Source organism: Mus musculus, chromosome 10, assembly GCF_000001635.26.
Source record: "Mus musculus strain C57BL/6J chromosome 10, GRCm38.p6 C57BL/6J".
NCBI lineage: Eukaryota > Metazoa > Chordata > Mammalia > Rodentia > Muridae > Mus > Mus musculus.
In genome coordinates this window covers 113,497,323-113,521,067 of record NC_000076.6, presented here as the reverse complement: position 1 = coordinate 113,521,067, position 23,745 = coordinate 113,497,323, and positions in this window count along the sequence as shown.

Genomic DNA, 23,745 nt, shown 5'->3' with positions numbered 1-23,745 from the left:
ATGAAAGGCACAATTTAGAAGAAATGAAATACATAGAACAAATCACTGAATTTGACACATGAGCCATTTTTCTGTCCACAGTAAATGTGACAGGAGAAAAAAAAATGAATGAAAAAGGCAATTGCTTGATGAACATGACCTAGAACTTGAAGAATTTGATTTTTTTTTCAGTTTATCTTATAACATGAATGGAACACATGCTCTAGAATGTTAAAATTAGTCTGATCAGCTATTTAATAAAGGCCATGAGTTTAGAACAAAGACTTGATCAGTCATTTCAGCAGAAGCCAGGAGGAAGCACGAGATGACATAGCAGAGATATTTTCTTTGGGGAATAAGGATTCAGAAAAATTAAAATAAAACAGTAGAGTGCTTGTGAGTTCATAGATCATATATGACTAAATCATAGTTCATTTTGGCTGCACGGCAGTCGTTCTGACTCAGGAGTCATAGGCATGAGTCTTTCTGCTCTACTAGTGGATCCCATTATTACAGGATGTTGTATGAGTGTGACTACTGCCCAGCAGAGCCATCAGACCAGGTCATCTCCTCTTGAGAGTTCAGAGGTCTAGAAGGCAAGGTATCATGACAGATGAAATTCTTTTTAAATTCTTTTTAAATGTTCAAGATGGGCTTTGTCATACTAGGTTTTGGACTCTCCTTGGTTCCAGTGAGGTCCTGCCTTTCCTTCTTTCCTTCCTCTCTCCTTTATTTCCTCTGTTCCTTGCTCTATCTTTTTTCTCCCTGTTTTGTGCTCTCTTCATTTGTCTCTCACTTGGGTGGGGAGATCTGATTGTCCCAACATTGTATTTCTGAACTACATACCTGGTATGATGTATGATGTCACTTTTTCAACTGGAGAATTTGTCTTAGATAGATAAAGGTTTTGACCCTTAACAGATAACTGATTAGGCAATAGTACATGAGCCTGACTTCACAACTTAGAGTTAAGAGGATGATGAATTAAGAGTTCGGGTTTTTGGGGCTGGAGAGATGACTGGATGATTAAATTCAGGTGTGGTTCCTACAGGGGACCTGAATTCAGTTCCCTGCAATATCAGGAGCTCACAACTGCCTGTAACTACTGCTCTGGGGACATCTGACTCCCTCTGGCCTCCATCATAACCAGACATATGGCATGTAATTAACACACACACACAATAATATACAAATAATTTTTTAAAAAAAACTTGGGGTTGTTGAAATGTAATAAACTTAAGTTGATATGTGATAAGCAAATGACTTTGAAAGGGAAGCAGGAATAACAATACTGTGGCAGGATTTGGTCTTGTTCAAATTCCCTCTTATTACTATTGAATTCAGGGAGTTTTACTCATGTGTCAGATTATATCTGTGTGTAGGAGGTGGGAGGACTAAAGGTATATGTATTTATAAAAAGAGAAATGACAGCAGAACTTCTTTTTATTCTGGCAAGAAGGAAAGAAAAAGATGACTATAAATGTGTCACTTAACAACAGCATTATTTTCTGGAAAATATGTCCTTCAGCAATTTTGTCATTTTGCAAAGCATCACAAAGTAGGTTCTCACAAACCAAATAACCAGAGCCTGCTGTATTTCTGAGCTTCATGTGACCATGCCATCCTTAACATACATCAACATTTTCTATTAGTTCTGTCTTCTGTCTTTGTCTTTGGATAAAGCAATCACAGTTTTATTTATTGAACTAGGTTAAGTAAAATTATTTAAAAAGACAACATATGGTTTGGATATATGTCAGAACCAAATCATAAAAAAGAATAGTTTTACATTATGTATATTGCTAAGATATTACAAAACAGCATATTAGTCTGTTTAAAAATGCTAGTACACGCCTTTAAATCCCAGCACTTGAGAGGCAGAGGCAGATCTCTGTGGGTTCAAGACTAGCCTGGCCTACCTGTGAAGTACCAGGGCAACCAGGGCTACATGAGACTTTAGCTTGTCTTTGTGTGTGTGTGTGTGTGTGTGTATTTGTTAATCAATAAAAAAAATTTTAAAAAATAAATAACATTTCTTCTGGCAGAAATATTGCCTCATAGGTAGAAGTTCGGTTTCAAAATCTTGACTACCTGAGTGTGTCCATAGATCCCACAGTGGAAGGATAAAACCAATTCCTCAAAATTATCTTCTAACCTCCACATGGAAAGCTTGGCACACATATGTCCATACTCACACATTTTCACTATACACGAACACATGCAATCCTGCTACTGCTACTATTGCAGCTGCTGTTGTTGCAGCTCCTCCTCCTAATAATAGCAAGAATATATAAAAAATAAGAATATACAAAAGCATTTATCATTATATAATGATTGTAAATAAAATGCATGTGGTTCTGACAAATTGAAACATGATTCTACAAAATAAGAATTTGATTGATGCTACTTATTAACTCCAGGAATGCACTGGCAAAGATGGGAGATGGAGTCAGAGTGTACAGAACTTTTCACCATTTTTACTTCACATGAGTCAAATAATTAATTTAAAACTCCACTAGAAGAAGTAAAACATCTTTGGCCCTAAGGAAAAAATATTCTCAGACCTCAATTTGTAAGTGGGATCTCCCAGGAGAAACATATAAACCACATGCATATAGGTGCAATCAACCATACTAAGGATGAATCCAATTAAAATCATTTAATCATATAAGAAAATAATTAACATGAGTTAGCAAGTTCAGTATGTAAAATGTAATTTATTAAAATGGAAAGCACCTAAATAACATTTGAAAGAAGGTTTACTTTCAATAATTTCATCCAGGTTTATCTTTTTTTTTTTAATGCTTTGAAGTTTTCATGCATGCCCTGAAGTTTATCACCATCTCAATTTGGCAACCTGCCTGTGGTTCTCCTCCGGGAAGGAGACTTTCAATGCTGTGACTACACTGTTACTTTCCTAATATCTTCATTGTTGCCATGGTTCTCCTATAATTTCCATACATTGTAAGTTGCCTGGGATGATTTCAAAAATTTGCAAATTCTAATTTCAATTCATAGGATCAAGATGCATATTCTTCTGAGTCAGCAATAGTCTCAAAAGAGACTATTTTTTAATTTAAAAAGAAAGAAAGAAAAGAATTATTTTAATGAGAGAAGTCTAGAATTGGCTCTCAGCTCTAAAGATGTAACTAATGTGTGTAAAATTTTGGGATCACTTTGCTCTTTGAATCTACCTATGTGTACCTTTCTATTACTGTTTTGAGTTAAATTTTCCATTAATATTCCATAGAAATATTTAAAATTCCATTGTCTCTATTTGCTGAGAAAGCCTGCTCTTCCAATGCTTCTACCATTGTATTAGTCATTGTTCTCTAGAGTCACAGAACTTATGGGTAGTCTCTATATAGTAAAGGAATTTGTTGATGATTTACAGTCTGCAGTCCAACTACCAACAATGGTCAGCAGTAGCTGTGAATGGAAGTCCAAGGATCTAGCAGTTGCTCAGTCCCACAAGGCAAGCAGGCAAAGGAGAGAAAGAGAGAGTCTTCTTTCTTCCAAAATCCTGATGTAGGTCTCCAGCAGAAGGTGTAGCCCAGATTAAAGGTGTGTGCCACCACACCTTTAATCCCAGATGACCTTGAACTCAGAGATCTCCCTTTCTTAATTCTGGAATTCATAGCCACTATGCCTCAATATCTCCATAGCAAGATCCAGGTCAGAACCTTCTATTTCCTAGCCTCCAGATTAGGATCACTGGTGAGCCTTCTATTTCTGGATTGTAGTTCATTCCAGATATAGTCAAGCCCACAACCAGGAATAGCCACTACAATCTACCGTTTGTCAACTTGACACAAATAATACCTCATGTCCACATGAAATAATATCAAGGTCGTGAATATGCCTAACATGATATAACTATTCCTCATACAATCGCAAATGCATTTGTAAATTTACAATGGGGTAATGTCCCTTGGGAACATTCTTTTAGTGTCTCAACATAAATACCAATTGATGCTAGGAAATTAGATAATAGACAAATGTATTTGTAAGCAAAATAAGACAGAAGCATTCATATTACTTTATAGTCCTCCTTTCTGCTACTGGTTATGTGGCCTTAATTGGTATTTATAACTACGTTCCTCTACTACCCATTTCGTATTTCCTTCACCTTTGGCAAGCACCTCAGCAGGTCTTGGCTCTTTTCTTAACGGATTGACTCATACCTTCATTCTTGATGGGTCTGTGTCCTTTGTCATCCTGCTTGGATGTTATTGCTTTCTTAGCCTGTTGGTTTAAGGGCATTCAAAGCCCAAAATGACCAGGGGGGAGTCGGAGCTTCAAGTTCAATGGAATGTTTGTTGTGGCTCTGGTACAAGCACTCCCCCCTCTGGAACCAAAACCTCTAGGCCAGCAGAACCTAGAGTTATGGGGACAGGAAGCAAAAATTTTCCTAGAGGGTCACTAGGATTGAGTAAGTAGAACTATTTCCTTTTCCACTCCTTGATCCCTGGACACATGGATCCTGGCTATGGGGGAACTGCACCGTATATTGAAAGCTGATTCAAAGCATATGCTGCCTTCTGAAGAACTCTGCCCCAGCCCTTCCTGCTGTTGCCACCTAATTGACACTGTAACTGTGTCTTTAAAAGGCCATTCCATCTTTCTAGCAGACAAGCTGCTTCAGGATGATGGGGAACATAGTAAGATCAGTGAATTCCATGATCATAGGCCCACTGTCGTACTTCTCTGGCTGTGAAATGAGTTCCTTGGTCAGAATCAATACTGTGTGGAATACCATGATGATAGATAAGGCATTCTGTGAGTCCATGGAGGATAGTTTTGGTAGAAGCAGGAGAGGCAAATCCATAACCAGAATAAGTATTACTCCAGTAAGAACAAAACGCTGTCCTTTCCACAGAGGAGTGGTCCAATGTAGTCAACCTGCCACAAGGTTGCTGGCTGGTCACTTCAACGAATGATGCCATATCTGGTGCTCAATATTGGTTTCTGCTGTTGGTAGATCTGGCATTCAGCAGCAGCTGTAGCCAGGTCAGCCTTGGTGAGTGGAAGTCCGTGTCGCTGAGCCCAAGCATAACCTCTGGCTCGACCACCATGGCCACTTTGTTCATGTGCCCATTGAGCAATGACAGGGATGGCTGGGGAAAGAGACTGTCCATAGAACGGGTCATCTTATCCACTTGATTATTGAACTCCTCCTCGGCTGAAGTCACCTTTTTGTGAGCATTTATATGGGGACAAAAATATCTTCACATCATTTGCCCATTAGGAGAGATCTATCCACATACTTCTTCCCCAGATGTCTTTCTCACCAATTTTCCAATCGTGATCTTTCCAAGTCCCTGACCATCCAGCTACAGTCCATCAGTTAGTGAATAATCATACATCTGGCCATTTCTTCTTTCAAACAAACTGTAATACCATGTGCATTGTCTAAAGTTCTGCCCACTGTGAAGATTTTCCTTCACCTTGTCTTTCAGGGTTGTCCCGGAAAGGGGTTGTAATGCTACAACTGTCCACTTCTGGTGGTGCCTGCATAACGTGCAAAGCCATCAGTAAACCAGGTCCTAGTCTTCTCCTCTCCAGTCAGCTGATCATAGTGAACACCTTATGAGGCTATACGCACATGCTTGGCAGCAGATGGCATTGTCACAGGAGTAGAAACCATAGGCATTTGAGCAACTTCTTCATGTAACTTGCTTGTGCTTTCAGGACCAGCTCTGGTCTGACCACTTCCTTTTGATAATAGACTGCTGCTGTGCATGTCCTACATTATGACTTGGAGGGTCTGATAGTACCCAGTTCATAGAAACTTGATGTCCTATTGTCAAACGTTCAGTTTCCACTAAGCCCCAATATCAGGCCAAGAGCTGTTTTTCAAAGGGAGAATAGTTGTCTGCAGATAATGGTAGAGCTTTGCTCCATAATCCCAAAGATCTCTTCTGTGATTCACCTACAGGGGCCTGCCAGAAGCTCCAAACAGCATCTCTACCTGCACCAACACTTTAAGTACCATCAGGTCAGCTGCATCATATGGCCCAAGTGGTAGAGCAGCCTGCACAGCAGCCTGGACCTGTTGAAGAGCCTTCTCCAGTTCCAGTACCCACACAAAGCTAGCAGCTTTCTGAGTCACTTGGTAAATAGGCTTAAGAAACACATCCAAGTGAGGGATCTCCAGAATCCAAATAGACTCATTAAACATTGTGCTTCTTTCTTGGTTGTAGGAGGGGGCAGATGTAATAACTTATCTTTTATTTTAGAAGAAATATCTCTGCATGCCCCACACCACTATTCTCCTAAGAATTTCACTGAGGTAGATGGTCCTTGAATTTTGGTTGGATTTATTTCCTATCCTCTGATACGAATATGTGAATATGTGTTACCAATGAGTCCAAAGTGGTTGCTACTTCCTGCTCACTTGGTCCAATCATCATAATGTCATCAATATTGTGTACCAATGTGATATTTTTGGGGAAGAAACAAATGATTAAGATCCCTTCTAACTAACTTATGACATGGGGCAGGAGAATTAATATATCCTTGAGGCAAAACTGTGAAGGTATACTGCTGGCCTTTCCAACTGAAAGCAAATTGCTTCTGGTGGTCCTTATGGACAGGTACCAAGAAGAAGGCCTTTGCTAGATCAATAGCCGCATATCAGGTGCCAGGAAATGTATTAATTTGCCTAAGCAATGAAACTACATCTGGTATAGCAGCTACAATTGGGGTTACTACCTTATTTAGTTTTCGATAGTCAGCTGTCATTCTCCATGATCCATCTGTATTCTGCACTGGCCAGATCGGAGAGTTAAAGGGAGATGTGTGTGGTAGGAACCACCACCCCTGAATCTTTCAAGTCCGTGATAGTGGCAGTAATTTCTGCAGTTCCTCCAGGAATATGATACTGTTTTTGATTCACTATTTTCTTTGCCAGAGGCAACTCTAAAGGCTTCCATTTTGCCTTTCCAACCATAATAGCCCTCTCTCCACAGGTCAGGGAACCAATGTGAGAATTCTGCCAATTTCTGAGTATATCTATCCCAATTATACATTCTGGAACTGGCAAGCTGACCACAGGATGTGTTCAAGGACCTACTGGACCTACGTGAGTCGGGCATCAGTCAAAACTCCATTAATCACCTGTCCTTCATAAGCCCCTACTTTAACTGGAGGGCCACAATGTTTCTTGGAAATGTCCTGGGATCAGTGTCAACTCAGAACCAGTATCCAATAGACCCTGGAAAGTCTTATTATTTCCTTTCCCCAGTGTACAGTCACCCATGTAAAGGCTATATGTCCCTTTGTGGAAGAACTGGAGAAAGGCTAACAGCAAAGCTTTTGGTGTCTTATCAAGACCCTTCCTCAGGGGAACCTAGCCACCCCTTCATTTAAGGGGTCCTCGATCTACAAACTGGCTAAAGTCTGGAAATTGATTCACTGGCTGAGATTGCCTTTTGCCATGATCCATTGTAGTCTTTCTTTCATTTGTTTGAGAATTTTTCTTTGTACAAATCTAACAGATATGTATGTAGTAGGTTTCCTATCTATTCATTCCTGGAAACACCATGATTGGTTAGCCAATATCAAAGGTCCAAATGAGTCATGCCATTATAAATTTCACATCTCCTGTGATGACCATTACGGGATATGTTATTATAAACATTGTTTTGTCTATGCTGTCCATTATAATGACTACGATCACCTTGTCTCTGGCAATTCAACGCTGCCACGTGGCCCTTGCTAACTCAGGGCCCAATTAAACTCATCAAATTTAATTCATAAAATTGAGCAGCAGCATCTCCAACGCTAAGGTCTGGCACAAGGAAAAGGGCAAGAACAAAACCCTTCAATTTTGCTGGTGCCCCTCTCACCAGTTTGCATCTTATAGGGCTGGTAAAGGGCATATCTTCCATACTTTCCCATTGTGGAGGATTAGGTTTTACACAATGTAGCCACTCTAGCATTGCAATTTCTCTAAGCCTTTAAATCCCTTTGTCAACTCTTAGCCACGGGATACCAGGCATCTCCAATTCCTTTTCAGTAGGCCATCTTTTGATAAACACTTCAGCCAACCATTCAAACAAACTTTTGATATCTTTTTTTTTTAACTGTGCAAGCTTCCATATTAAACCTAGAATCTCCACTCATAGGGCCCATGTCAATGAACTCAGCCTGCTCTAGTTTTATGTTCCTTCCACCATTATCCCACACCCTTACAATCCATTCCCACACATATTCCCCAGGTTTCTGCTTGAAAGATTTAGCAAACTCATAAAGCTCCTTAGTAGTGTAGAGAATTTCCTCATGGACTATACTTTCTACCTCCCCTCTAGGGGCCTGTTTTGCCTTGAGTCTGGTTATAGGTCTAGAAAAAACTATTGGTGGGCCTTGAGAAACATCAGTAATGTCCTGTCTGTCGTTTTCTTCAGTGAAAGTCACTGCTGGTTTATCAGACTCTGGGGAATTGATTTCCTCATGTGGGGAAGGCATTATTTCAAGGGGTGGGGCTGCGGGTACTACTGCCTCAGCTGGGGCAAACCCTTGAGAATCTGAAGATTTAAAATTCTCATCTTCAACAGGGTCTTCCCACACATCCCCATCCTAAGTTATAGGATCCCATTCTTTGCCAGTTAGTGCCTTTACTTTAACTGTTGACATCCTCTGAGGCTGAGACTTGAATTTTCACTGTAGTTCAGCCAATCTTACAATGAGGACTTCAGTTTCATTTTCTGCAACTTGAGCTCTATGGCTGCTGGAGAGAAGATTCTTTTCAAGGAAGCACTTAGCAACTTTTAGATTGTAAACTTGTGTCTGGAGCTGACCAATTATTATCACACAACTCCTTCTTTTTATTCATCGTGTTTTTTTTTCCTGAGATGCTAAGAGCAGCCAGCTAGTAAAATCATTTTCTGATTTTTCCCCCATCTTGTAGAAAGCTTTGTACACCAAATCACCTAATTCATCTAGATAATCAAAGGCAATAGCTTCTTTAAGCTTGAAATATAATTTCGACTACGTGTCTTCAAAATTCTCTTAGCACCCAGGAGGGAGAGAATCTGGAGAGGTTTCAGTAGTAGAAAATGCTGGTGGATCAACAAGCCAACTCCACATTTTTAAAAGATTCATCCTTATACTTCTGCTCCTCTAGAACCACTTCTGGTACCAACTTCTGTATTAGTCAGGGTTCTTTAGAGACACAGAACTTATGGGTAGTCTCTATATAGTAAAGGAATGTGTTAATGACTTACAGTCTGCAGTCCAAATCCCAACAATGGTCAGCAGTAGCTGTGAATGGAAGTCCAAGGATCTAGCAGTTGTTTCATCCCACATGGCAAGCAGGCAAAGGAGAGAGAGAAAGAGAGGGAGGGAGAGAAAGAGAGAGAGAGAGAGAGAGAGACAGAGAGAGAGAGAGAGAGAGAGAGAGAGAGAGAGAGAGAGAGAGAGACTTCCTTCTTCAAATGTCCTGATGTAGGTCTCCAGTAGAAGGTCTAGCCCAGATTAAAGGTGTGTGCCACCACACCTTTAATCCCAAATGACCTTGAACTCAGATATCTCCCTGTTTTAATCTTCTGGAATTCATAGCCACTATGCCTCAAGATCTCCATACCAAGATCCATGCCAGAAACTTCTATCTCCCAGCCTCTAAACTAGGACCACTGGTGAGCCTTCCAATTCTGGATTGTAGTTCATTCCAGATATAGTCAAGTTGACCATCAGGAATAGCTACTACAACCATACTGTTGAAATTAAATTAATCATTTCCATTAATATGCTAATTACTAATAATTTATTAGAAAGGAAGACAAAATTTATGAATTCTAGAGCATGCAATTACTTGAAAAGAGACTTACCAGAATATCTGTGTTAATCACGATCATACCGCATGCCTCTATTCATCACCACCATCCCTTGAGAATAATAAACTTAAATGGAAGTGGAGATTTATAGTGGAGAGGACACTTTCAATAGACCAACGCTGCAGCTCCACAATACAGAAGAGCTATCTAAGTTCCTAGTTGCTTAAGAACTGAAGTTTTAAAGCAGAGAATTATGTGCCATGCATGTTTTCTTAACTCTTCTGAGGGAAATTTCAAGATAGATCCCCATTAACACTGCAAAGCATAAACATTGAGATAAAACAAAATCAAAACCAAAATAGAAAATACACAAAACATCAAAAAACTAAACCATATATACTTTAAGTGCACTACTATAAAGTAGAATTATATGATGTTTTTGTGGATCAGGACCTGAGATAGTTCGTGATATCTACTATTAGTGTGCACATTGGCACTTGTTTTTCAGTCTCTTATGTTTAGGGAACTTGGCATCCTCCTCTGTGAAAGCCTGCTATGATACCATCCATTACTTACTTGCCCAAAAGAAAAACACAGGAAACCTGGAAGAACAGAAGAAGAGATTGTGCAAGCTGTCACTCGTAGTTTATCCTTATTTTTATGATCTTAATCCTTACTCTAATGGGCTGTGTTTCACTTTAAGAATATTTGGCAATCAAAGTATACATCACACCATAAATCCCAAATATCCAGGTCCTATAAAAGACATGCACATCATTAGGCTGAGATTTAATTTAAGTAGAATATTAGCTGAGTAAGGTGTGACCTTAGGTAAATAAATGAAAATATAAAATATAATATCAGGACATAGTCCTTGTGTTAAGATAGTATAAAACATATCTTTAATAATAGAAGATTTACCAAAAATAATATTTTAAAATCATGTGAAGTAGAGAGTGAAAGAGATGGTTCAACATTTAGAAGTGCTTAATGCTGTTGCAAAGAGACCAGGCCTGGTTTATGCTGTCCATGCAGCAATCCATAACCATCTGGAACTGCAGTGACAGAGAATCCAATGCCCTCTTCTGACTTCCGCAGGTTCCTGCATTCATATAATGCTATAAACACACTAAGGTACACACAGATACATATCAAATATTAATTTGATGATTCAATAAATCAATAAAAATATAGAAATGAAATGAGAGTAAGAAAATCTTACTTCTTTTGCAGCAAATTGCTTCCAGGTGGATATCATTTTTTCCCATGCCTTCTGGCTTAAACTCCTTCCCACACATCATTCACAAATGATGGTATGTTCATTCGCTGTTTCTTTCATCTGTGTCTCAAGTGCAGTGTGCGCTACCAAGAAGCAGAGACATTGTCATATGGCCCTCCTAATTCTTAGCATTAGAACAGGTGCTAGTACATACTGTGTGAAAAACAACTACTCCCCAAGTCAATATATGCACATTCATAAACGGCAAAGTTATTCACAGTGAAAATTAAGAATAATTGTCAATAAAACAAAACATAATGATAAAAATAATATTTATATTTGCAAAGACATATTTAAAATTACAATGAGAAAATTATTAGAATAGTTATTTTTTTAAATATGTGAGGACTGTTAATCCTACTGTGAGCCCTAGAAAAATTTATAGCAAAAATTTGAAATGTTTCCCAAGATTAAGTTTAGATAAACAGGCAACTCTAGTAACAGTTTTAACAGGACTATATATTTACATAGATTAAATGGTGGCTGAAAGTGTAAAATAATATTTGCAAGATGTGTAGTGGCTTTTCATTTTCAAATATAACACTTCTAACAAAATAATTACATTTATTTGATATAAAGGAAATGGGAAAATGAAAATAGCAATGTGTACTAGTAATTTTAAAATAACTTATAAAATGCAAGTAACTTTACATCTATTTTCACACCCACAATATTCTAAGATTATGATAATGCAAGTGAAATTGAATAAAAGCTGGTGGCAAAACTGATTATAACTAGTAAATAAGATGTACTTACAGCTATACATTTTAATACTTATGTAAAGTACTTCACATTGGTTAGATATAGTTTTTTTTAATAGGATTCTAAAGTTTAATGTGCCTTAGAAATGTGTTTTGTTTTATGCCCATATAGGGAAGTATCAGTAATTTGTTTTTGACATTGAAGTTGATACAATGGATAGAGATATTGAAAGTAATCCTATTCAGTATATAAATAATAAAATCTCTATGGAAAAATGACAAAAAGAATTATAGGCCAAAGATAGGGTAAATAGTAAATAGTAACTGTTTACAGTTACTATTAGAAATCAAACCTTCCCAAATATGTATGTATGAGTCAGTCTGTGTGTTAAGTGCTCACACGATTTTGTGTATCCATGTGTGAATTGTGTGTGTGGGTATGTGTATGTTTGTGCAAAACACGGAGAGTAAAAACTGATTATATTTCCCATAAATATAAAGAAATGTATAACAATGAAATTTATGGGTTTCACTAATTAGATAAATAAAGCAATAGTTTTTTTTAATTATGAAAAAATACCTAATAATAATAATAATAATAATAATAGAAGAAGAAAAAATAATTTGAATATGCTTATTCACTTATTAAGCTAAGTTTTGCAACTTGTAAGCATAAAAGAGTAGCAGATGTTACTAAAGTACATGTGGAGAAAGAGCAGATCAGATTTGGGATTTTCATTAAACATGATGTCTTCACTAGATTATAAGGACCTCACTCGCTACAGACTAGGTGACTAAGTATGTTCTTACAGTATTTAGAATCATGAACATTGAATGTGCCTTTGATAATTAAGATAAAAAAATTTGTGAGAATAGATACATAGCAAAGTTATGACTCCTATTAATAGTATCTTGAAGGTTCGATTTAAAGAAGGCAAAGGAATTTGTATCTGAATATGTCATATATGGCATACATTTAACAGCCAAGTGAAATGAAGGATAAATAGACATAATGTTAGTGGTTATAATAGATAAAAAGAAGGTTTGGAAGAAAGAAATCCTTTAATGTTTTACCATAGAATTTCTTTTTATTGATGAAATGTTCAAATTCATATTCTATGTCATTATGAGGAATAAATATGCAGTATAAATTATACATTCTTTACTAGGTATTTTTAACTCATAGATAATTAATAGGGTAAGAAAGCTGTCACAATTGCAGGAAATATAACTCAACAAGGGCATATCAAAAGTGTTTGTTGCTTCAAAGAAAAATCACCTGTAAAATAACAAGAATGGACAATAAAATAACTGATGTGCTGGGTATATAAGTTAGCCAATAAAATGCTTACCTCAAAAGCTTAAGGACCTGAACTTGAATTCTTGAACCCTCTATACAAAGCAGAGTATAGTCATGGGTACTTATAATCCCATCATGGTTAGACATTTGTATCCCAGAAGCTCATTAGCCAATTATCTTGGTCTAACTAATGAGTTCAAAGCAAAAAAAAAAAAAAAAAAAAAAAAAAAAAAAACTCACCTGCAAAATAATAAAAAAGTACACCGTACCTGATGAAGGATGCTAGATATATTCACCCATGACACCAATACACATGTACAACCAAAGGGAGAGGGGTGGGAGAAAGAGAGACAGAGACTGAGAAACAGTGAGAGACAGAGGGAGACAGAGAAAACTCATACAAACAATTGCACTCATACAAAAGAGAAAGTAATTTAGCTGATACTAAATTCAAAGGAGTTTCTTCTGATAAACTATATTTAGAGACTCTTAAAACTATCTCTTGAAATAAATCCAGTACATTGTTGTAATTTTGCCTATTTTCAACATCTTTCAAAATTCTTATAAATTTCTATGCTAATAATAAATGTAACAGGTTTAGTCAGTCAGTTCAATTTGCTGTAAAAGAATTCTAAAAGCTTCTGTATTGCCAAAGATATCAGCTTGATGAAAAATTTCCAGCTTACAGAAGGGAAAAAGATGTTTTTACCATCTCCACATCCAATGAAATATATATAATATTCAAATGGCTGAGAAACAAATTATGTTCAATACCCTTATTCATCAGGGAAATGTTAATCAAAACTACTTTCAGATTCCATCTTAAACCTGTCAGAATGTCAAAGATCAATAATACAAGTGACAGCTCACACTGGTGAAGATGTGGAGTTCTAATGAGTACAGCCACTATAGAAATTCTGCTTTGTGGTTCCTCAGAATGAACTTGATCGACCTCAAGATCCAGAGGAACCATTCTTGGGCCAAAGACCATTTCATCTTACTACTGGGACACTTGCTCAACCATGTTCTTGCTGCTGTACTTATAATGCCTGAAATTGGAACAACCTAGACAGAAGAATGAATAAAGAAAATATATGTCTACACAGTGGAGTACTACTCAGCTGTTAAAAAGTTGGCATCATGAAATTTGCAGGCAAATGGATACAACTAGATTAAAATCATCATGAATAAGGTAACACAGACCCAGAAAAATTAATATTATTTCCATTCATTCATATATATGTGGATATTAGTCAGATGGAAAAAATAACCAAGTTATACTCCTAAGACACTGAGAGGTTAGGTATAGAGGAAAGGACTGGGGGAATTGACACATAGATCTCCCTGGGAAGGGTGCAGGAATAGAAACAAAAGGATCATGTGGGGGAGGGTGTAGGTTTAGATTCTTTCAAAACCTGCCCTCAAAGAATGCTTTGACACCTCACCTCTAGTCCACTGTCCAGAGATAGGAGAAGAAAGATGGTAAATAGTACAATGGAATGTACATGTGTTTAGAAGTAGTTCTTTGGGACAATTCCAGTCTCCTTTGTCAGGATGCCAGTAGTCCAATTCAATAGTGTCAGGATTCCAAACATGAATAAGCAGTGGTAGCATGGTCCAGCAGAAACAGCCAGGAGTCTACCAAATTGGCAGGAGTCAGTAGAAGCAACCGGAACCAGCCAGATTGCTAGTTCTCTGGGTGATTCTCTCAAAAAAGTAAAGATAAGTGAAGGTGAGAGACCAATGAAGCTTTGCACAGTTATCTACCCAAGTGCACCATCACTGTCTGCTGACTCCTACTTATATTGTCTCCAAACATCATGTGTCCTCCTACATGTCTTGTCCCAGAAAAACACCATGTCAATCTGTCTCAGCAAGGCAGCACATGAGACTGTATCACACGACACAACCAGAAACTTCCACTTAATTGGGAAGTGTCTAATGGGTAGAGGGAGGAAATTCTAGGAGAGAGAACTAGAATTGCAATACATTCAAGGGGTGGCAGAAAACCTAGTATATTGAATAATGAAATAGTTCCAAATAATGAAGGAGACTGAGCCCATACAGGCCATCTCCTGTCACCAAAGCTTTCAGGACTGCGACCAGGTAACATCGAGTCAAGTTCTTTTCTAAAGGGGTCCTGTGGAAATCTCAAAATGTCAACATCCAGTGTGTTGGGGTCCTAAGGATAGAGCAACATTAACCAGGATGCAAGAGTACACAGAGAAGTCAGTCAATGCAGTTTATTCACAGTTTCAACTTCTTTTAAAGGCAAAGCAGAAGAAAGAGTTCCCACAGTTTCTAGTTCTCACTAGCTGCCGTTTCCCTAGCAATAACTTATCTTGGTTCAGAGTGACCAGACTTCTTTCCAGACTGAGAAATCTGTCAGCAGTCCATCTCTTAGATGTGCTGCTTCTTATAATTAAAAACAAAGACACTTTTTCATGAGAAAAGGATGGTGAAGGCCACTTCCTCAGACATGCAGGTTACTAGGGAGGAGACCAGGATTCTCTGCAGCTAGCAAGCGAGGAGCAATCACCCCACTCTATTTCTCTACACCCAAACAATTAGCAAAAGAACATGTTTCCTTCCACAAACTGACAGCAAGACCAAATTGCAGAGGACAACACCCATACACCTTATTAAACATGGAGAAGTCAAGTGAGAGGATGCAAAGACTTTACTCTATGAAAGGACTCTGTAGTCTAACAAAATAGAAATGTAAATACCAAAAGATAGACAAACAAAGAAACAAGCCCTTGGTCTACACTTTGCCCTCCCTATAAATTATACTAGGGCAATGGTGGCACAAAGCTTGTAGCAATAACCAACCAATACCCAATTTGACTTAAAGCCACTCCTGGAGATGGAGCCTTTAATAAGCAACAAAGACCCAGAGACTGGATAGAATGTAACAATAAATAACTCTTAATGATATTCTCCTAAACTCATATATGTTGTGGATTTGGTCTTATGATTATATTATGTTAATTGGATCCCCAAAATTGCACGAGAATCACAGGTAAGACACTGAGGTTCCCTACTCCCACTTGATTTTGATTGGTAAATAAAGTTGTTAGTGGTCAATGGCTGAGCAGAGAAACAGGGGAAGGGCTTCAAGGATTCCCAAACAAGGGAAAGAGGTAGAAGAGAGAAGATAGAGCTTCCATGACAAGAAAGGAGAAACACCAGGCCTGAGAAGTGCAGAAGATAGAGCATGAAGATCATGTAAGAGTTGGAAATCATGGTCCAGGAGGGCTGAAGGACTGGGTTTGGGCAGTAAAGATGGAATATCGATTTTAGTAAGTAATAACTCAGGAATATCAGAATATTGGAGGTGACTGTGTTAGCTGCACGGAGTTTTAGAAGTAACCCAGAAATTGATATTTAATGCATATTAGAATATAAAGCTGTGTGTGTGTGTGTGTGTGTGTGTGTGTGTGTGTGTGTGTGTGTGTGTGTTTCATTAGGGAACCTAGAAATATTGGAGCAGATAGCAAGGAATGCATTGCTGCCACTGGGTAGCTTTGAGAAGCGGTTAATTGGCAACTGCTACACATATATCTATGACTTATTCAGCCATTGTCAGAGAAGTATCCTCCTGAAGCAGATGGGAACAAATATAAAAACCCACCTGCAGACGGGAGAGAGAAGGAGGGGGAGGGGGAGAGGGGAGGGAGAGTCAGAGACAGAGAGATCAGTTTTACTGGGACAGTTATATAGTGACAAGTTGTAAGGGAAGACAGAACAAGCCAGAGAGTGAGAAGGAGCCAAAGTTTTAGAACAAATTGTCAGAGTTAGTTTGTGGCAAAGCATAACAACTCAGTGAGAAGCTGAGAGAAGCCAGTTTGAGTCAGTCATTTTGGAGAGGACTCTGGCCTGAAAGGCTGAGTGGAACCAGCTAGCCAAAGTTAAGAAAGAGCTGGAAAGGATGAGCCTCTTAGATGAAAATTACACCTAAAAATTAAAGTCAATTTTACAGGAAACTATAACCAGGTTATATCTTTAGAAAAAAAATCTATTTTTAATAAAAGAAAAAACATGCAAATTTTATTATAATCTCAACCTAATAATCAATCTCTGGAATGATTATTCTCTATAACACCATATATTAGTGACTTTTTAATTTTACTTTTGGATTAAAATATATTTATAAATTTTCAGACATGATACATAGTAGATTTTTTAAAAATTCATAATATTTTGAATATTCTTTTTGTTTCTGTTTTCCAAATTTCCCCTTTCTCTCCCTATCCAACTTCATAGTTCCTCTTCCTTTTGAATAAAAAAAGAACCACACACACACACATGCACACAGACACACACACAGAGACAGACACAATCTGATAATGACATAACAACAAAATCAAAGATGGAATACCTATTTCGTTGCCAGCTTTTACAGACTATTTGCCCTATCCTGGAGTTGGTTGGTATATTCAGTGAAACTTCACTGAAAATAACTGATTCTCCCATTCAACAAGAAGCTATCAATTGCAAATAGTTAATAGTTAAGTGAGGGGCTGTATTCCTATCATCCTCCTTCCTGAGACTGTTTAGTGATTTGAACTTCCACAGGGTTTTTGTTTGCTTTCACAGTCTGTGAATTCATATATACATGAGCCCTGGTGTATATGGAAAACAGTCAATCATCCCCTCCAGTTCTTACATTCTTTCTTGTGAGGAGCGGGTGCGGCCGTCGCCCCAAGATGGCGCCTGGGATGGCTGACAGGTCTTATGACCTGGCCTGACGTCCTCATTATCTCAGACATAGCCACATCCCAGCTGCCTGCACTGCGCAGATGCCATGCCTCGTCAGCTAGCCTGTGAACCTATGGACTGCCATTATATGACTGGGGTGATTGGGAGGAGTAAGTAGGGTATTTAAGGCACGCCCTGGGGTTGTTCAGGGGATTCCTGTTCCTGCATTGCAATGCTAAGTGTTCCTGAATAAACATGCTTGAAGAAGGACAATGTGGTGTTGCATCTTTCCTGCTGGTCAGGGTGGATGTGACAAGTGGTGGCCCTTACAGGGACTTCTGCTTAGTGAGAGCGCTGCGGGTCCAGAACTTCAAGAGGTCAGGGTAGCCAGCTGGAAAGATCCCAGGTAAGTGGGATGATTCAAGTTCCTGATTAGAGACAATAAGGTTCCCGGATTAGGGACTATTGAGGTTCTCGGAGTGAGACAATTAAAGTTACACACGCATATAATGTAGTGATCCAAAAATTAAAAGAAAAGCAATTTGTTGTAGCCCTGGAAAAGCCTGTAGCCTTTCAGAAAGGAAAAGTGGTGAATTATTTAGAAACAAAAATGTTTGATAGTCAAGTATCTCCCCAGAAAATTCAGATTCAGACAGATAATTTGAGGACATTGAATGATTTTCAAAAGCTATTTGGGGATATAAAGTGGGTACGTTCCTATTTGGGCCTAACCAACAAACAATTACAACCATTATATGATATTTTACAGGAGATATAGAATTAAATTCTCCCCAGCAGCTTACTGATTCTGCCCTCGTAGCATTAAGTTTGGTTGAAAAGGGTATTCAAACAGCAGCATTAAAGAGAAGAGATCTGTTCAATCCTATTATTTTATGCATCCTGCCCTTGGAGACCCAGCCTACTGGAGTCCTCTGGAAGGGCGTTCCTTTATTATGGATCCATCCTAAAATTTCCCCCACCAAAGTGTTATCCTATTATCCTGCCTCGGTTGTCCAATTGGCATTGCTGGGTTTACAGCAATGCATGCAGCATTTTGGCACCCCTCCTGATGAAATTATTGTACCATATGATAGTAGACAAGTTGAAGTGTTGTCTGCTACTGTAGATGACTGGGCAGTTTTAAGATGCAGTTTTTTAGGCAAGATAGATAATCATTTTCCCAAAGATCCTATTTTACTGTTGTGTAAGCTCACCCTGTCATTTTTCCTGTGATTACCTCTTGAGTAGCATTGAAAGGGGCTGCTCTAATTTTTACAGATGGATCAAAGTCAGGATGCGGAGCCTATTTAGTTCAAGGCTCTGCGCCTATAGTTTTACAATACCCCCCCCCCTGCCTCACCGCAAGTTATAGAATTACAGATTGTGATTAAAGTTTTTGAATTGTATTCTGAATCCTTTAATTTAATATGGATAGTCAGTATGTGGTTAATGCTCTTGCTATCTTGGAGGTGGTTGGTAGGGTGAATCTTAGGTCCAGCATTGGGGATTTATTAAGTAAATTACAAAATTTGCTATTGCATAGATCCTCCCCCTTCTTTTTTCAGCATACAGGTTACCAGGTCCATTGCCTGAGGGTAATGACATAGTGGATAAGGCAGTACAAGCTGCTGTATTTCTGGCATGTCCTGCCCTCAACCTTGCTCATGATTTTCATTCTAAATTTCATGTAAATTCTAAAACATTAGCCTCTCGCTCTGGGATCACCCGAGCAGAGGCCAGGGAGATTGTTAAGGCCTGTCAGGCCTGCACTCCTTTATTACCTCAACCCTTCTCTGGAGTTAACCCACGAGGGTTACTACCCCTACACATTTGGCAGATGGATGTGACTCATTTTGCTGAATTTGGAAAATTACAGTTTGTTCATGTTTCAATTGATACTGCCTCTGGAGTAATTTTTGCTTCTTTGCATACTGGAGAAAAGGCCTGTCATGTCATAGCTCACTGCTTTGAAGCATGGGGTGCTTGGGGTCAACCCAAAGAATTAAAAACTGATAATGGTCTTGCTTATACTTCCAATACTTTTGTTAGCTTTTGTAAGATGATGGGCATTCATCTTGTACATGGTATTCCCTATAACATTCATGGGCAGGGAATAATTGAACATGCTCATCGTACCTTAAAAGAATGCTTAATAAAACAAAAAGGGGGAGTTGCCCTAGGGGCGACTCCCCGGAACGCCTTTCTATAGCCTTATTTACTCTTAAATTTTTAAATAAAGATAAATTTGACTGTACTGCTGCAGAGAGATTCAGTAATCCTGATGCATCTCAGAAGGGAACTGTTATGTGGAAGGACATGTTGGATGGCCAATGGCATGGGCCAGATCCAGTGTTGGTGTGGGTGAGAGGGTCTGTTTGTATGTTTCCCCAGGACCACCACCAGCCATTGTGGGTACCTGAACGACTGACTCGAGTGCTGAAGGATGACCAGAGGTGTGATACTGATTCTCCTGGGAATACTGATGATGGTGACAGGTGCAGGATGTCGGTGTTTCCGAAGCCATTACTCTTGACCTATTCCACTCAAGTGTTTCATCGTTTCTTTACCTCCAATGCATCTTTACAGCTACCCTTTTTACCTGATGATGAAGGAGTGGCACCGGTGACTGAACCTCTCCAGCTTGCCCTGAGATGGGTATTATGCTTTCAGCTTATTGTAAATAGTGCGTGTGTGTGTATAATCAGACTGCCGCATGGTTTAATAGACCTTTTAATAGTTAAACCCGAGCTAATGCTACTTGGATCAGAGGAACTTGGCCTGTGAGCATACCCAAGGGCAATGCTAGCATTCCACCCCAACCACGCTGGGCCCCCTTTTGCAGAGGCGTACACGACTCTTTGCCTCCATGGACTGGATGTCAATCCTGGAAGGCCGCTTGGGTGGTAAAAAAGTATTTTACCTTCTCTCCATACATCAGTACCACACATCATCAAATGTTTGCATGTTATAATTGGACATAACAAAGCCCAGCACAGCGAGGGGCTAATAATCCTTTTAATGTATGGTTGTTATGTGGGGTAAATGGAAGCTGTACTGATTTGCCACCTCTAAGTATGCTGATGGGAGGGGGCTGGGGAAATGCTAGTTTTTATTGGAATTGGTATGATTTGTTTGAAAATTCTGTGAGTGTTTTGGCTTCGAGAAAAAATATGTCTTTTGTGTCCACACCTGTGTGTGTTTGGCCCCCTTTTGTGTTTTTAATATATAATGGTAGTTATGATAAATGAGTTTATTAATTGTAGTAGAGATAATTGCTTTTAGAGTATGTGTTGGAATGCATCTGTATTTTCCTTGGCTGTGGTAACCCGTATGCCTAGATTTGTACCTTGGCCAGTGCAAGCACCATCTGTGATGACACTGTTTAGACCTAAAAGATATTTTGGGATTATTGCTGCCATAGTCACAGCAATTGCCATTTCTGCCAAGGCTGCTACAGCCGCAGCCATATCTTTGACATCAGTAGTGCAAACAGCAGCAACGGTAAATAATCTGTCTGCTAGAGTAACGGAAGCTTTAGATTTGCAGGGTAATATTAATAGTCAGCTAAAAGCAGGAATTTTATTATTAAATCAGACAGTTGATCTAGTGAGGGAACAAGTTGATGTGTTGATGGAGCTTGGTCAATTAGGATGTGAGTGGAAATATTCGGGATTATGTGTAACTTCAGTGCCTTTTCTTAATGCTAGCCTTGCTGCTGATGTGTCTCAGAATCTTTCCTGATATCTCACAGGGGACTGGTCATGTCAACTTGATGGTATGCTGAGGGATCTCCGACCGTCCATTGTTCACATCAACTCCACTCGAGTGGATGTTTCCATGGCCAAAAGGCTCACCAACTGGATCATCACAGCAATATTGCACCTCAAGGAATGGACTGGCATAGGAGGGCTGGCAACCATCTGCATTGCCACAGGAGTAATGGCCCTGTGGTGCATTTGCCATATGCAAAAAAGGCACTGTTGATTCAGGCTTTTGTAGCCCTAGAGTTGGGACAATCTCCTCAAGTGTGGATTGGCATGCTAGAGAAGTAGTCAATGATGGGTAAGACTCCCTGGAGGTATTACCAACCTAAGACAGGGACCAGACCACTGCTGTCTGTCCTAGCAATGACAGGTAAGGAGCATTATCACAGGGGACAACCCAAGACAGGCATTCTCTCTGCCAAAATAATAAATAAGGGGGAGATGTGAGGAGTGGGTGCAGCTGCCACCCCCAAGATGGCCCCTGGGAAGGCTGCTAGGTCTTATGACCTGGCCTGACTTCCTCATTATCTCAGACTTAGCCACATCCCAGCCACCTGCACTGTGCAGATGCCATGCCTCCTCAGCTCTCCTGATGTGTCATCACTTGCTGTGAACCTATGGACTGCCATTATATGACTGCGGTGATTGGGAGGAGTCAGTAGGGTATTTAAGGCACGCCCCGGGGTTGTTCCGGGGATTCCTGTTCCTGCATTGCAATGCTAAGTGTTCCTGAATAAACATGCTTGAAGAAGGACAACATGGTGTTGCATCTTTCCTGCTGGTCTGGGTGGATGCGACACTTTCTGCCTCCTGATTGTGAAGCAGCAACTTCTCCCTGATACCACATGGCCTCACAAATAAAGGGGAAGAAACAAGGAGAAAAGTCATAGAAATTAATTCGCATGACTGTGGTTAACTGGTGTTTCTGCATATAAAAATAAGTCTTAAAATGAACAAAATACCCCACACAATGTTCAAAACATGTCTTTTTCCCTTATGAATTAAACAGCATCCAAAATATCTATTTCATAAAATATTCAAAGGAAAATCTCTCTGAATTGCAAAGAAGTTACCCCAGGCCCATTCCCAACTATGCAAAGAAATTTGATTAGTTGTAACCCAAGAACAAGTTTATTTCAGTCAGTGGACACTTGCCTCTGTGCATCCATGCCTTAATGAACATTTGAGCAGAAACAAATTTCTGTTCATTTTCTCTGTATTTGTCCTTTGCAAATCACTTAAGTGACACTATGGTTTTTTTTTTTTTTCTTTCCCACTTTTGAAACTGCTGATGGGGATTAATATTTTTTGCTGATTGCACCCAATTTTAATTATGTTATCTGTAGATTCGTTCAGATAAGTTGGAAAATAATAAAACCATTAAGAAAAATAATTATAATAGACTCCTCAAAATAAATAAATAAAATAAGAAAACAGTTCATACATGGCTTAGGTTTTGTAAGACATTTTAGTTTAGCTTGCTTTTGAAGACAGCTTTTCAGCTAGCTCAGGCTGGTCTTGAACTTGATAGGTAGCCAAGGATAGCCTTGAACTCCCAGTCTTTTGGCCTATATCTCCACTGAACTTCCAAGCTTGAACCATGGGGTTTCTTGTAAAACCACATTAATTGTGTTGATTTTGAATATCTTGGATGTAACTTGGAAGCCATGATCTGACATACATTGACAGAAATATTCAGGGTTCTTTTTGAAAATAAACTCAAAGAGAAGAGCAAACTCAGCATAATTAAGAGGCTTTTCCAATTAACGATGCATGCTAATGAAGTCAAAGTTTATTAAATATTTGTCAATTAAAATCTGTGTATTTTTAAATTTTTATTACATTACAAATCTCATTAAATATCAGAGAAAGATTCACGTTATAGAAGTCATACAATAAATGAACATAATCGTCTTCATTTAAATCATCCTCCTCTCATGCATCTACATGTGGGTCTTAAGTTGCTTCTACCCCAGTGCATTCTATTCCTAAATAACAAGGTTCACTTTGAATCTCTCTTTGGAATTCTATGACAAAAAAATTAAAATTTATCCTTCTGCACTCCACACCATATAGCATATATGTACACTTACATGTGGTTGTTTGGTTGAGAAATGATTCCAAATATTTTAAAACCTGGCTCCTAGTCAGTGGAACTGTATAGGCATGCAGAGGAGGTGACATCTTATTGGAGGAAAAGTATCTGAGGCCAACTTGAGGCATCCAAAGCCTCCCATCTTCACCA